Here is a 13,443-nt window from a genome sequence, read left to right as displayed (position 1 = left end):
AGCAGGCAATGTTCTCTTCCTTCATTGGGTTAGGTGGGCACCCTGACTAACCACTAGCACTCCAGGCCAGACTCAAAGTTAGTATTGACCACAAGGTTCTCCCTCGGGCAATATCAGCAGTGACGTGGCTTTCCACAGACTCCTCTCATTTCTCTCTAAGGAGATGGTGTCTCCTCTTGACACTGACTTTGTAGCTGGTAAGAGCAAAACAGAGACACACTGCCCAATGGCTCACTGGCATGTATGGCGCTTTGTTGGAGTCGGGGAGGGGAATGAAGCAAGGTGGCTTCTGTGCTCCAACCCTGGCAATTGTTCAGACCCCAATCAGCTCCCCAGGCTGAAGTAAAAGTCACTTGTGGCTGTGAAATACCCTCTTAGCTAAAACTGTGAGCAGTGATTTTTTCTTGCCTTAACTTTAGTAAAATGGCCCACAGCTGGTTGCGCAGTGTACCTGGTCGCAGAAGTGTCATGTCTTCACTTCTCTTATCCCATGGAGTTATCTTTTTGTTGTTGTTGTTGTTTGTTTGTTTTTTTCACTTCTTTGCAGGAAATTTCTGTCAGTCAGACCTTGGAAACATGATCCTTGTTTTGTTCTTTTCATATTCCAGAGCAGCTGAAGTTGAAGTTAGAGTGACTACACCTTATTCAGCCATCTTGGTAGTCCCAGAAATCAATTATAAATTATGTATCTTCACACATGAAACAAAAATATGTATTGGCTGACTAATGAAAATGTTGCAACCAGATACTTGTAGGAAACTTATAGCGTATTTTCTCAAGGAACAATAGTTCAGATTTCACCAATTCAGTGTTTGTGACAACTTTATAGAACATAATTATTTCAAATAATAAGTACTTAATGTATGTACAAAGGGGAAATTGCCTAACTCAAAATAACATCATTGTGAATATAACAACATTTAGGTATTCGATTCTTTTCTAATTTCTTTTCTGACCCTTAAACATCCTAAACGTATACCTCCTCTAAGTCAAATTTTTCAATCAGGATCTAGTTTCTGTCTCCAAAGAAAGCAAAACAAAACTCATAACTTTCCATTTAACTGTCATCTTCTCTCATTCTGTTTTCCTTAAAGCCAAGCTGCTTGAAAGGGAACTCTGTGCTGGTCTTCCCTTCATTCACTTCTTAATTTTTTGTGTTTTGTAATTTATTCTCTATCTCTAGCTACAAAAAGACTCTTAGTAAGGTGACTAATGACTTCATTACTGCCAAGGCCGTTGACATTTTTCTGCCATTGATCTTTGTTGTGATTGTGGATATTAACCACTTCCTCTTCAAAAAACATCTTCCTTTGATTTCCGTGCAATCATTAGTTTTTGCATTTATCCTTGCCTCTCTGGCCACTACATTCATTTCTGAAATAACTGTACTCAGTTCTGAATCCTTGCACATTCTCATTTTATATTTCCTAGCTGACATTATCTACAGTAACTCATACCCTCCTGATTTAGTGACTCCTCAATTAATCTCTTTATCTTAGGTCTGTCTCAAATCTTATGATCTAAGCACTTACCAAACATTTCAATGTGTGTATTACAAACTCCTGTCAAAATCAACATATCCCAAATGGAACTCATCCTGTTTTTCCCCAAATCTTGTCTTTCTTACCTTGCTAATTCATATCATCCACTCTGTTCTTTTTTTTTTTAAACAGGCAGAGTGGATAGTGAGAGAGAGAGACAGAGGCCGGCGCCGTGGCTTAACAGGCTAATCCTCTGCTTTGTGGCGCCGGCACACCGGGTTCTAGTCCCGGTTGGGGCGCCGGATTCTATCCCGGTTGCCCCTCTTCCAGGCCAGCTCTCTGCTGTGGCCAGGGAGTGCAGTGGAGGATGGCCCAAGTCCTTGGGCCCTGCACCCCATGGGAGACCAGGAGAAGCACCTGGCTCCTGGCTTCGGATCAGCGAGATGCACCGGCCGCAGCAGCCATTGGAGGGTGAACCAACGGCAAAAAGGAAGACCTTTCTCTCTGTCTTTCTCTCTCACTATCCACTCTGCCAGTCAAAAAAAAAAAAAAAAAAGAGTGAGTGAGAGAGAGAGAGAGAGAGAGAGAGAAAGGTCTTCCTTTTCACCTTTGGTTCACGCTCCAATGGCCACTGCGGCCGGTGCATCTCGCTGATCCGAAGCCAGGAGCCAGGTGCTTCTCCTGGTCTCCCATGGGGTGCAGGGCCCAAGGACTTGGGCCATCCTCCACTGCACTCCCTGGCCATAGCAGAGAGCTGGCCTGGAAGAGGGGCAACCGGGATAGAATCCGGCGCCCCAACCGGGACTAGAACCCGGTGTGCCGGCGCCACAAAGCAGAGGATTAGCCTGTTAAGCCACGGCGCCGGCCCCACTCTGCTCTTAAGAAAAAAGCTTGAGAATTTTCTTAGACCCCTCTACCCCTCACTTCATATATTTAATTGATCACCAAATCCTATAGTTTCACCTTTTAAATGTGTATGTGTTTGTATGCACGTATATATGTATATGTACCTTTTAAAAATATATCTATGGGGCCGGTGTTGTGGCGTAGTAGGTAAGGCTGCCACCTGCAGCAGTGCCGGCATCCCATATGGGTGCTGATTTGAGTCCCTGCTGCCCCACTTCCAATCCAGCTCTCTGCTATGGCCTGGGAAAGCAGTAGAGGATGGCCCAGGTCCTTGGGTCCATGCACCCTCATGGGAGACCTGGAAGAAGCTCCTGGCTCCTGACTTCGGATTGGCACAGCTCTGGCTGTGCGGCCAACTGGGGAGTGAACCAGCGGATGGAAAACCTCTCTCTCTCTCTTTCTCTCTCTCTGTCTCTGTCTCTCCTTCTCTGTGTAACTCTGACTTTCAAAAAATAAATAAACCTTTAAAAATATACATATCTATAATATTTGTCATCTCAGCCTTTAAGTTTAGCCCTTATTTTCTCCTAGCCTACATTATTGTACTTATATTGGATTCCTACTTGATCTGAATCTGTGTTAAACATCCTATCCAATTAACCCATCCAAGTTACCATGCACATTGTTACTAGAGTTATTTTTAATATAAACATAATTAACATTCCCTTGCCTAAAATACTCATAGATGCAAGATAAAGTCCAAACTCTTCAGTTGGTCATCTGTCTCCAGCCTACCTCTCCTACCATACTTTAACAATTTGTGCTTTCTGCATGTGCCATTCCCTTTCATGTTTCCATCTACCAAGAATATGTTATTTCTTCTACTTGGAATACTTCATCTACTATTCCTTCTCCACATTGTTAATTTTACTCATCTCTCATCCTTATTACCAGGATTCTGGGTTAAATACCTCTTTTCTTTTTTTTAAACTAGTATTTTTTGAAAGATTTTTATTTATTTATTTGGAGGTAGAAAGAGAAAGAGAGGGAGAGACAGAGGGAGAGATCTTCCATCTGCTGGTTCACTCCCCAAATGTCTGCAGTGGCTGAGCTGGTCCAATCTGAAGCCAGGAGCCAGGAGTTTCTTCTGGGTCTCTCACATGTGTGCAGGGGCCCAAGGACTTGGGCCATTTTCTATTGCTTTCCCAAGCCATCAGCTGGGAGGCAGATCAGAAGTGGAATAGCCAGGACTTGAACCAGTGCCCATATGGGATGCCAGCACTCTAGGCAGAGGCTTAGCCCGCTATGCCACAGCACCGGGCCCTAAATACTTTTCTATATTACCTTACAGATTATTTAGTGCAAACTTCTTTACTTAATATATGTAAATCTTTATTTTCATATGTGTTTATATATCTCTATCCTTTTTATAATACTTTCAACTTCATAAGGTCAGTGGTCAGTGTATTGATATATCTGCATCAATGCAGTAGATGACACTAGGTAAGTGTTCAATCATGATTGAATGCAAAATGTAGGTGTTTTATTTCGCATTAGTAATTCCTAAATATCCCTGAGCTAACTGAAGATATTTTAGTGTTCTGAGTCATTCCAGCTCTAGAAAACCCCTTTTTCCTTATATTCTCCCTTCAAACACTCCCACAAATCACTATCACCACATGTGTGCTTGGTAACCCGAGATATGATTTCAGTTATTTTTAAATACCTGTACTGGAGATACCACATGGGATAATATGCTGCCCTTGGAGACATGTTAACTGCATTCCTCTTTGTGTAACTTCTTTAAAATGATTATATAACAAAAGGAGTGCTCATTCCTAAGTCACTGATTTCCTATTATGATTTTTATTCCTAAGATTTTATCGCTCCTACAGAAGAGCTTCGGAATGTGCAACTTGGCCCCGGGGCTGCCCAAAGAAGTAAAGTGTAAAGAGAAGGACATTTTAGGGATAGTGGGGAACAATTTTACCAGGTTGTCTTGAGTAGATGCCTTATTATTTTGCCAAGACAAGTTAACAAAAATGTTATACCAGAAGAGGGACAAACTAACACATTTTATGGATAGTTCATTTTAGAACTCTGCCAATATATGTACTCCTTTCTTTGTTCCTGAAATCTGTTTAACTTATATCAGTTTTCACTACTTGTTATGAAGTATAACCATCTGTGAAATTTTATAAAAACATAATTGCCAGCACACTATTGTAGAATCATTCAAGCTCTGAAAATGATCTTTCCTAAGGTGATTTTGATGTTCTGCCAGGAGTGAGAACTAATGTCTTAGTGTTGATTTATTTACTTATCCATTGAGTATTTCATAAAGACCGTCTGTGTGCACATCTGTATTCTTTTGGATGTCTAAACAAGAAGACTTCAAGTAATATACTTCATTTACAAAAAAAAAAAAGAAAAGGTGTATGAAAAACTGAAGACATTTAAATAGAAATTAATGAGCACCAAAGTAATACATTATACAGTAAATATATGATTTGTATGCAAAAGACCTCTAGAAAACATGTGAAATAAAGAAGTAATTGGGGGCCAGCGCTGTGGCTCACTTGGTTAATTTTCTGCCTTCGGGACCGGCATCCCATATGGGCACCGGTTCTAGCCCTGCTTTGCTCCCCTTCCAGTCCAGCTGTCTGCTGTGGCCCAGGAAGGCAGTGGAGGATGGCCCAAGTGCCTAGGCCCCTGCACCCGCATAGGAGACTGGGAGAAAGCACCTGGCTACTGGTTTCGGATTGGCATAGTTCCGGCCATAGTGGCCATCTGGGGAGTGAAGACCTTTCTCTCTGTCTCTCTCTTGCTGTCTAAACTCTGTCAAATAAATTTAAAAAAGAAGTAATTAACAGTGTGGGACAGATGAATATTGCAAACTTAGGAGAGGTTGTGCATTGGAATTAATTGACACAATGTATGTGAATTGGGAAAAATGGACACTGTATTAAACAGATGAAAAGAATATACAGGCATATGAAGATGGAAAAGAGCAAGATGTGGGTATAGTGATTGATGTCTCCAAAACAGAAACATTGAGAAGAAGTTAAGTTGGAAAAACATGTGAGAAGTAGAGGCAGCAGAAAAAGTTATAAACTCTTTTTAAAAATATTTAGTTATTTATTTGAAAAGCAGGGTGACAGAGAGAAGGAGAGAAGAGACGACGAGTTTTCCATCTGCTGGTTAACTCTCCAAATGTCCTCAACAGTCAAGGCTGTGCCAGGCCAAAGCAAGGAGCCAGGAACTCCATCCTTGTTTGCCACGTGGGAGGCAAGAACCCAGGTACTTGAACTGTTATCTGTAGGTTCCCAGCCACATTAAACAGGAAGCTGGATTGGAAATGGAGGAGCCAGGACAGGAACTGACACTTTGATATGGTATGTGGGTATCCCAAGCAGTGGCTTAACTCAGTGCTCTACAGCACCTGGCCCCTAAATTCTTTTTTTAAAGTCAATCTTTTCAGGTTTACAATTTAAATATTTTGAAGTTGTAGTGTTATTTATTTGAATTGGATAGAGAGAGGGAGAGAGAGATCTTTCATGTGCTATTTCACTTCTGAAATGCTGGCAACAGCTAATGTTGGGCCAGGCTGAAGCCAGGAACCAAGAACACCATCCAGGTTCCCCCATGTGGAAGGCCCAAGTATTTGATCCACCATTGCTTTTTCCAAGGCCTCATATTAGCAAGAAGCCAGATTGTAAGTAAAGAAAGGAATTAGTCCTAGGCACTTGGATACAGAATGCAGTGTCCCAAGTGACAGCTTAACTGGCTGCACCACAATACCTGCCCGGGTTATAAATTCTTTAGAAGAGAAAGTATTATGAAAATAGTTCGTGAAAAATAATTCTGGAAATTTTGGTTTGAATGAACTGGATTAGGGATTGGCAGCAGAAATACAAGTTAGGAGGTATGTTAGGAGTCCAGTTGTGAGGTGGCACAGAGCAGAACAATACAGAATGAAATGGTAGCAGCATGAGCTAATGTGAAGAGAATTAGATTCATGGGTAGCTCACTGGGAATAAAGTTTAAAAGTCTGACAAAACACTGTATTCGCAGCAAAATTTTGTATTTTTTTAAATTTCTGATTCTTTTTTTTTTTATTTTAGCTCCCACATGTAAAGGAGAACATGTGGCATTTGTCTTTCTGTGTCTCACATATCAATCAATGGGATGTGCATATTTTAAAATTGGGAAGGAACAGAGAGCTATTCTTTACCTTTTTATATTTAAAAAATCTGTATCTATGCAAAAAACTTTTAGTAGAATGTAAGCATTTTCTTTTATTTTTAAAAAATGATTTGTTTATTTGAAAGACAGATTTATATAGAGAGAGGAGAAACAGAGAGAGAAAAAGAGGTCTTCTATCCTCTGATTTACTCCCCCAATTGACTGCAAAGGTCAAAAGTCTGGAAGGCCATCCAGTCTCCTACATGGGTGACAGGGGCCCAAGAACTTGGCCCATCTTCTGCTGCTTTCCCAAGACCATTAACAAGGAACTGTATTGGAAGTGGACACAAGCCCACGGTGATATAGGATGCTGGCATCACAGGCAGCAGCTTAACCCCCTGTGCCACAATGCAGGCCCCTGGCTTCTTTCACTTAGCATAATGATATCTGATTCTATCCAAGGGATGTCTGTATTGCAGGTGGTGGCTTAATCCACTGGGCCACATTGCTAGCCCCAACATTTTCTTTTTGAATATAACCCAGAGCTCTTATATGCTTTTATGAAGTACATCTTCATATGTATCTTTTTGTTGAGTCAGGCTTAACTAGATACTTTCTTTGAGACTAACCACTTCACCTGTAGTGCTGTGATTATCAAAGTGTAGTCCAAGACCCCATGATCAGGCTTATAATCACCTGACAACTTGTTTGGAATATAAATTCTTATGCCACAGACCTCTTTAATTAGAATTTTTTTGTAGGATCAAATAATTCATCCTTTAATTCTCCCAGGGAATTCTGAGGCATGCCACAGTTTAAGAACCATCACTGTGTATGAACATTTCCAGTTGAGATCTCTAGTTGGAAAGATCATATAAAAGCCTCATACTGGAGATATGATATGATATGGAACGCAAATTTCCCAAGCCATATCTTAATTAATATGCAAATGTACACCTCAATAAATTATAATTTTTTATAATTCATTAATTCACTGTTAATTAAATCACAATCAGTAGAACTATTCTCTCCCTGATGAACTTTTGAATAGCATCTACCTAAAAATATGAATCTGACATTAAAATAGGTGAAATTTTATAAGTATATAATATCTCTATTTGAAATGTTTATAAAAATGAAACTCTTTTCCTAAAATCTAATAAATCAGACATTTTAAAAGACAAATTCTTAGAATATACAAGTTGAATGAACAATAAATCAGATATAACATAGTCAGTGGTCTATTGTAGTTATTTTCCAGACTCACAGAAAACATCTTTTTTTTTTCTTGGTGTTTTCCCAGCATGGAATAGTAAAGAAATGTTCTGAAGTCTGAAAATCATTTATTTGGCCTGCTGAAGCCCAGTTGTAGTGCTCAGTGCTCTATAACAGAAGCGTAAGTAGTTCTAGAACACAATGTTGCCACATAAGATGTTAAGAGACATGGTCTTAGTGCTAAAGACAATGAAAAAGAAACTGGCATTTTAGTCATTAACATTAGCATTTAGCCAGGAGAGAGATGACCACAATTTAGGAAGGTAATGAACAGGCATATAATTTTCCAAGACTCCTTAAAGTTATTAAAAATATCAATATTTGTCTTTCAAGGGGGTCCTCATTTTACTTATTTTATTAAATTTTAGGATTTTTAATTTTTTTATTTTATTTTTTTAACTTTAATTAATATAAATTTCCAAAGTACAGCTTATGGATTACAATGGCTTACCCCCCATAACTTCCCTCCCCCCCCCGCAACCCTCCCCTTTCCCGCTCCCTCTCCCCTTCCATTCACATCAAGATTCATTTTCAATTCTCTTTATATACAGAAGATCAGTTTAGTATATATTAAGTAAAGATTTCAACAGTTTGCCCCCACAGAGAAACACAAAGTGAAAAAAATACTGTTTGAGTACTAGTTATAGCATTAAATCACAATGTACAGCACATTAAGGATAGAGATCCTACATGATATTTTTTTAAGAATTGATTAATTTTCTATGCAATTTCCAATTTAACACCAGGTTTTTTTCATTTTCAATTATCTTTATATACAGAAGATTGATTCAGTATATAATTAGTAAAGATTTCATCAGTTTGCACCCACGCAGAAACACAAAGTGTAAAAATACTGTTTTAGTACTAGTTACAGCATTACTTCACATTGGACAACACATTAAGGACAGATCCCACATGAGACATAAGTACACAGTGACTCTTGATGTTGATTTAACAATTTAACACTCTTGTTTATGGCGTCAGTAATCTCCCTAGGCTCTAGTCATGAGTTGCCAAGGCTGTGGAAGCCTTTAGGGTTCGCTGACTTTGATCTTATTCCGATAGGGTCTTAGTCAAAGTGGAAGTTCTCTCCTCCCTTCAGAGAAAGGTACCTCATTTTAGGATTTTTTAAATAATTGATTACTTCTTGTACAACAAAAACAATGCCGGAGGCATCACAATACCAGATTTCAGGACATACCACAGGGTAGTTGTAATCAAAACAGCGTGGTACTGGTACAGAAACAGATGGATAGACCAATGGAACAGAATAGAAACACCAGAAATCAATCCAAACATCTACAACCAACTTATATTTGATCAAGGATCTAAAAACAATTCCTGGAGCAAGGAAATAAATGGAGCTGGGAAAACTGGATTTCCACATGCAGAAGCAAGAAGCAAGACCCCTACCTTACACTTTACACAAAAATCCACTCAACATGGATTAAAGATCTAAATCTATGACCCAACACCATCAAATTATTAGAGAACATTGGAGAAAACCTGCAAGATATTGGCACCGGCAAAAACATCTTGGAAAGGACCCCAGAAGCACAGGCAGTCAAAGCCAAAATTAATTATTGGCATTGCATCAAATTGAGATGTTTCTGTACTGCAAAAGAAACAGTCAGGAAAGTGAATAGGCAACCGACCGAATGGGAAAAAATTTGCAAACTATGCTACAGATAAAGGATTAATAACCAGAATCTACAAAGAGATGAAGAAACTCCACAACAATAAAACAAACAACACACTTAACAGATGGACCAAGGACCTCAATAGACATTTTTCAAAAGAGGAAATCCAAATAGCCAACAGACACATGAAAAAATGTTCAGGATCACTAGCAATTAGGGGAATGCAAATCAAAACCACAACGAGGTTTCTCCTCACCCCAGTCAGAATGGCTCACATACAGAAATCTACCAACAACAGATGCTGATGAGGATGTGGGGGAAAAGGGACACTAACCCACTGTTGGTGGGAATGCAAACTGGTTAAGCCACTATGGAAGTCAGTCTGGAGATTCCTCAGAAACCTGAATATAACCCTACCATACAACCCAGCCATCCCACTCCTTAGAATTTACCCGAAGGAAATTAAATTGGCAAATTAAAGAGTTGTCTGCACCTTAATGCTTATTGTAGCTCAATTCACAATAGCTAAGACCTGGAATCAACCTAAATGCCCATCAACAGTAGACTGGATAAAGAAATTATGGGACATGTACTCTATAGAATACTATACAGCAGTAAAAAAGAATGGAATCTGTTTATTTACAACAAAATGGAGAATCTCAAGCAAATCATGCTGAGTGAAATAAGCCAGTCCCAAAGGGACAAATGTCATATGTTCTCCCTTCTTGGTGACAACTGACCGAGTACCAAAAAGGAAACCTGTTGAAGTGAAATGGACGCTATGAGAAACAGTGACTTGATCAGCCCTTGTCCTGACTGTTGATGAACAACTTAATACTTTATCCCTTTTAGTATTTTTTTCTACTTAATATCATTGGTTGAACTCTGTAATTAACACACAATTATCCTTAGGTGTTTAAATTTAACTGAAAAGTGATCCCTGTTAAATATACGAGTTGCAATAAGAGAGGGAGGAGATGTACAGTTCGGCACATGCTCAATCTGGCTTGTCCCAAATGGCAGAATTAGAAACGTGCCCGGGGATTCCAATTCAATTCCATCAAGGTGGCATGTACCATTGTCATCGCTAGTCCAAGTGATCAATTTTAGTTCACAATTGAGCATAATGAATGGATTAAGAGTCAAAGAGATCACATAAACACGACTAGTGTCTGTTAATTCTATCTGATAGAATTAAGAAGGGGAGAATTATCCAATATGGGAAGCGGGATACACAGCAGACTCATAGAATGGCAGATGCCCTAAACAGCACTGTGGCCTCAGAATCAGCACTTAAGGCATTCGGATCTGGCTGAAGAGCCCATGAGAGTATTTTAGGCATGGAAAGCCAAGACACTCTGGCAAAAAAATAAAAATAAAAATAAAAAAACCTAAATGAAAGAAGATCTCTGCGAGTGAGATCCCAGTGGGAAAGAACGGGCCATCAAAGTAGGAGGTACCTTTCTCTGAAGGGAGGAGAGAACTTCCACTTTGACTATGACCTTGTTTAAATAAGATTGGAGTTGGCAAACTCAAAAGGCTTCCATAGCCTTGGCAACTCGTGACAAGAGCCTAGGGTGATTACTGATGCCATAAACAAGAGTGTCAATTGTTAAGTCAGCAAGAGTAGTCACTGTGCACTTACTCCTCATGTAGGATCTCTGTACTTAATGTGTTGTACAATGTTAATTAATGCTATAACTAGTACTCAAACAGTATTTTACACTTTGTGTTTCTGTGTGGGTGCACACTGTTGAAATCTTTACTTAATTTATACTAAATTGATCTTCTGTATTTAAAGAGAATTGAAAATGAATCTTGATGAAGAATGGAATGGGAGAGGGAGTGGGAGATGGGAGAGTTGCGGGTGGGATGGTAGTTATGGGGGTGTAAGCCATTGTAATCCATAAACTGTACTTTGGAAATTTATATTTATTAAATAAATGTTAAAAAGTAGTTGATTAATCATTCACTTTTTTTTCTTTCAGTGTGGAAAAAAGATCTTCAGTTTTTATAGGTAGGGAATTCAACATAAGCTGTTTTTGATTTAGTGCATTTATTAAAAAATCTGGATCACAACTTACTTTCAAAAACTAGAGTAATACCAATAAGTACTTAATGAACATTACTATAGCTCTCTAAATGCCAGGTTCTAAAAATTATTACAGACTGAGCATGTATTATATATAATTCTTAGGATCATAAATGTTTCAGATTTCAGATGATTTTGAGTTTTGGAATATTTGCACATGCATAGTGAATTTTCTTAATAATGAGACTCAAGTCCAAATATAAAATTCATTTTTTAAAAATATTTTATTCTTAATGAATACATAAATATGTACATCTTACGAGGTACCATACAGTGTTTCTATATATGTTTATACTGCATAATATCCAATCTGGATAAACATATATATCTCAAATATTTAACATTTTCTGATGAAACCATTGAAAATCCCTTCTTCTAATTTTTCTAAGATAAATATGCATAGAATACCATTTTCTATAGTCTCTCTGCTGTGCAATAGAACACCAGAACTTCTTACTCCTAACTATAACTTAGTACCTGTTATTCTACTGTTCTGCAGGCCTCCCTACCCCATGACCTCCACTGTATGGCAATCACCACTATACTCTTAACTTCTATGAGATCCACTTTTTAAAATCCACATAGAAACAAGATAATGTGGTTCTTGTCTTTCAGTGTTTGGGTTGTTTCATCTAACATAATGACTTCCACTTCCATCCATGCTGCTGTGAATGACAAGTTTTCGTGCTTTATATAGTCAAATAGTATATCCCATTATGTTTATGGTGCCAAGTTATATTTATCCAGTCTTCAGTAGATGGATACTTAAATTGTTTCCATTTCTTATTTCCTGTGAAATGCTGCAATGAAAGTAAGAGAGCAGATATTTCTTTGACAAACTGATTTCATTTCTCTTGAATGTATATCTGGGAGTGGGATTGCTGGATCCAACTCAAAAGGTACTTCACATGAGTAGTTCTATCTTTAGTTTTTGAACAAAATCTCCTGAGAGTTTGCCAGAATGGCAATAATTACATGCCCACCAACAGTGTAAACATGAAATTCATTTGTTTCACACACACATCCCTCACACAAATAGACTAGATATGGTTTATCCAGTATTTTAATAATTTTGTACATTAATCAAAGTTTGTGTACATTGAATTATCAGAATGAAAAATTCTCACTATTTCAGTCATGTACATAATCTGTGGTTGTTTGGTATCACCATCATTCTTGAGTTTCAATTTGTTGCTAAAAGGTAATCATTTTCCTACCATTATTCTTTAACTACTTGACAGTAAAGAGTAACAGTACATGACATTCGGTGAGTGGGGTGCTTATGGTACAGCAGATTAAGCCACAACTTTGGATATTTATATCCCATATTGGAGAGCTGATTCACGTCCTAGCTACTCCACTTCTGATCCAGCTTTCTGCTAATGCATCCTGGGAGGCAGCAGAGAATGCGTGAGCACCTGCCAGCCACATGGGAGACCCAGATAGGGTTCTAGGCTCGTGGTTTCATTTTAGCATAGCCTTTGATTTTGCGGGAGAGAACCAGCAGCTGGAAGATCTCTCTCTCTCTCTCTCTCTCTCTCTTTCTCTCTCTCTCTCTCTCTCCCTTTTGTGTATGTGTGTTGCTCTGCCTTTCAAGGAGATGAAAATATTTAAAAATTTAAAATGGCCACTCATTAACACAGTGAAAAAATGAAGCACAGTATCATTAGTAGAATATCTCTATCGGTTGTTAAACAACAGGAACAATGATGTATTTTGATTGAAAGAATGCTGTACATTTTATTTTATTTTTTAGATGAGACCAAACACACAGAAGAATTAAGAGACCAAAATGGCCCGCTAGGAATGAGGATGTATTCTTCTCGATTGATTTTGAGAATGTTTTCTCTAGGGGTGGGTACTAGGTCTAGTGGTTAAGAAGCTGACTGAGATGCCAGCATCCCATATCAGAGTGCCTGTGTTC

The sequence above is a fragment of the Lepus europaeus genome, chromosome X (assembly GCF_033115175.1).
Source record: "Lepus europaeus isolate LE1 chromosome X, mLepTim1.pri, whole genome shotgun sequence".
NCBI classification, from domain to species: Eukaryota; Metazoa; Chordata; class Mammalia; order Lagomorpha; family Leporidae; genus Lepus; species Lepus europaeus.
The sequence above is the reverse complement of the archived record's forward strand: the minus strand, read 5'-3'. Positions refer to the sequence as shown.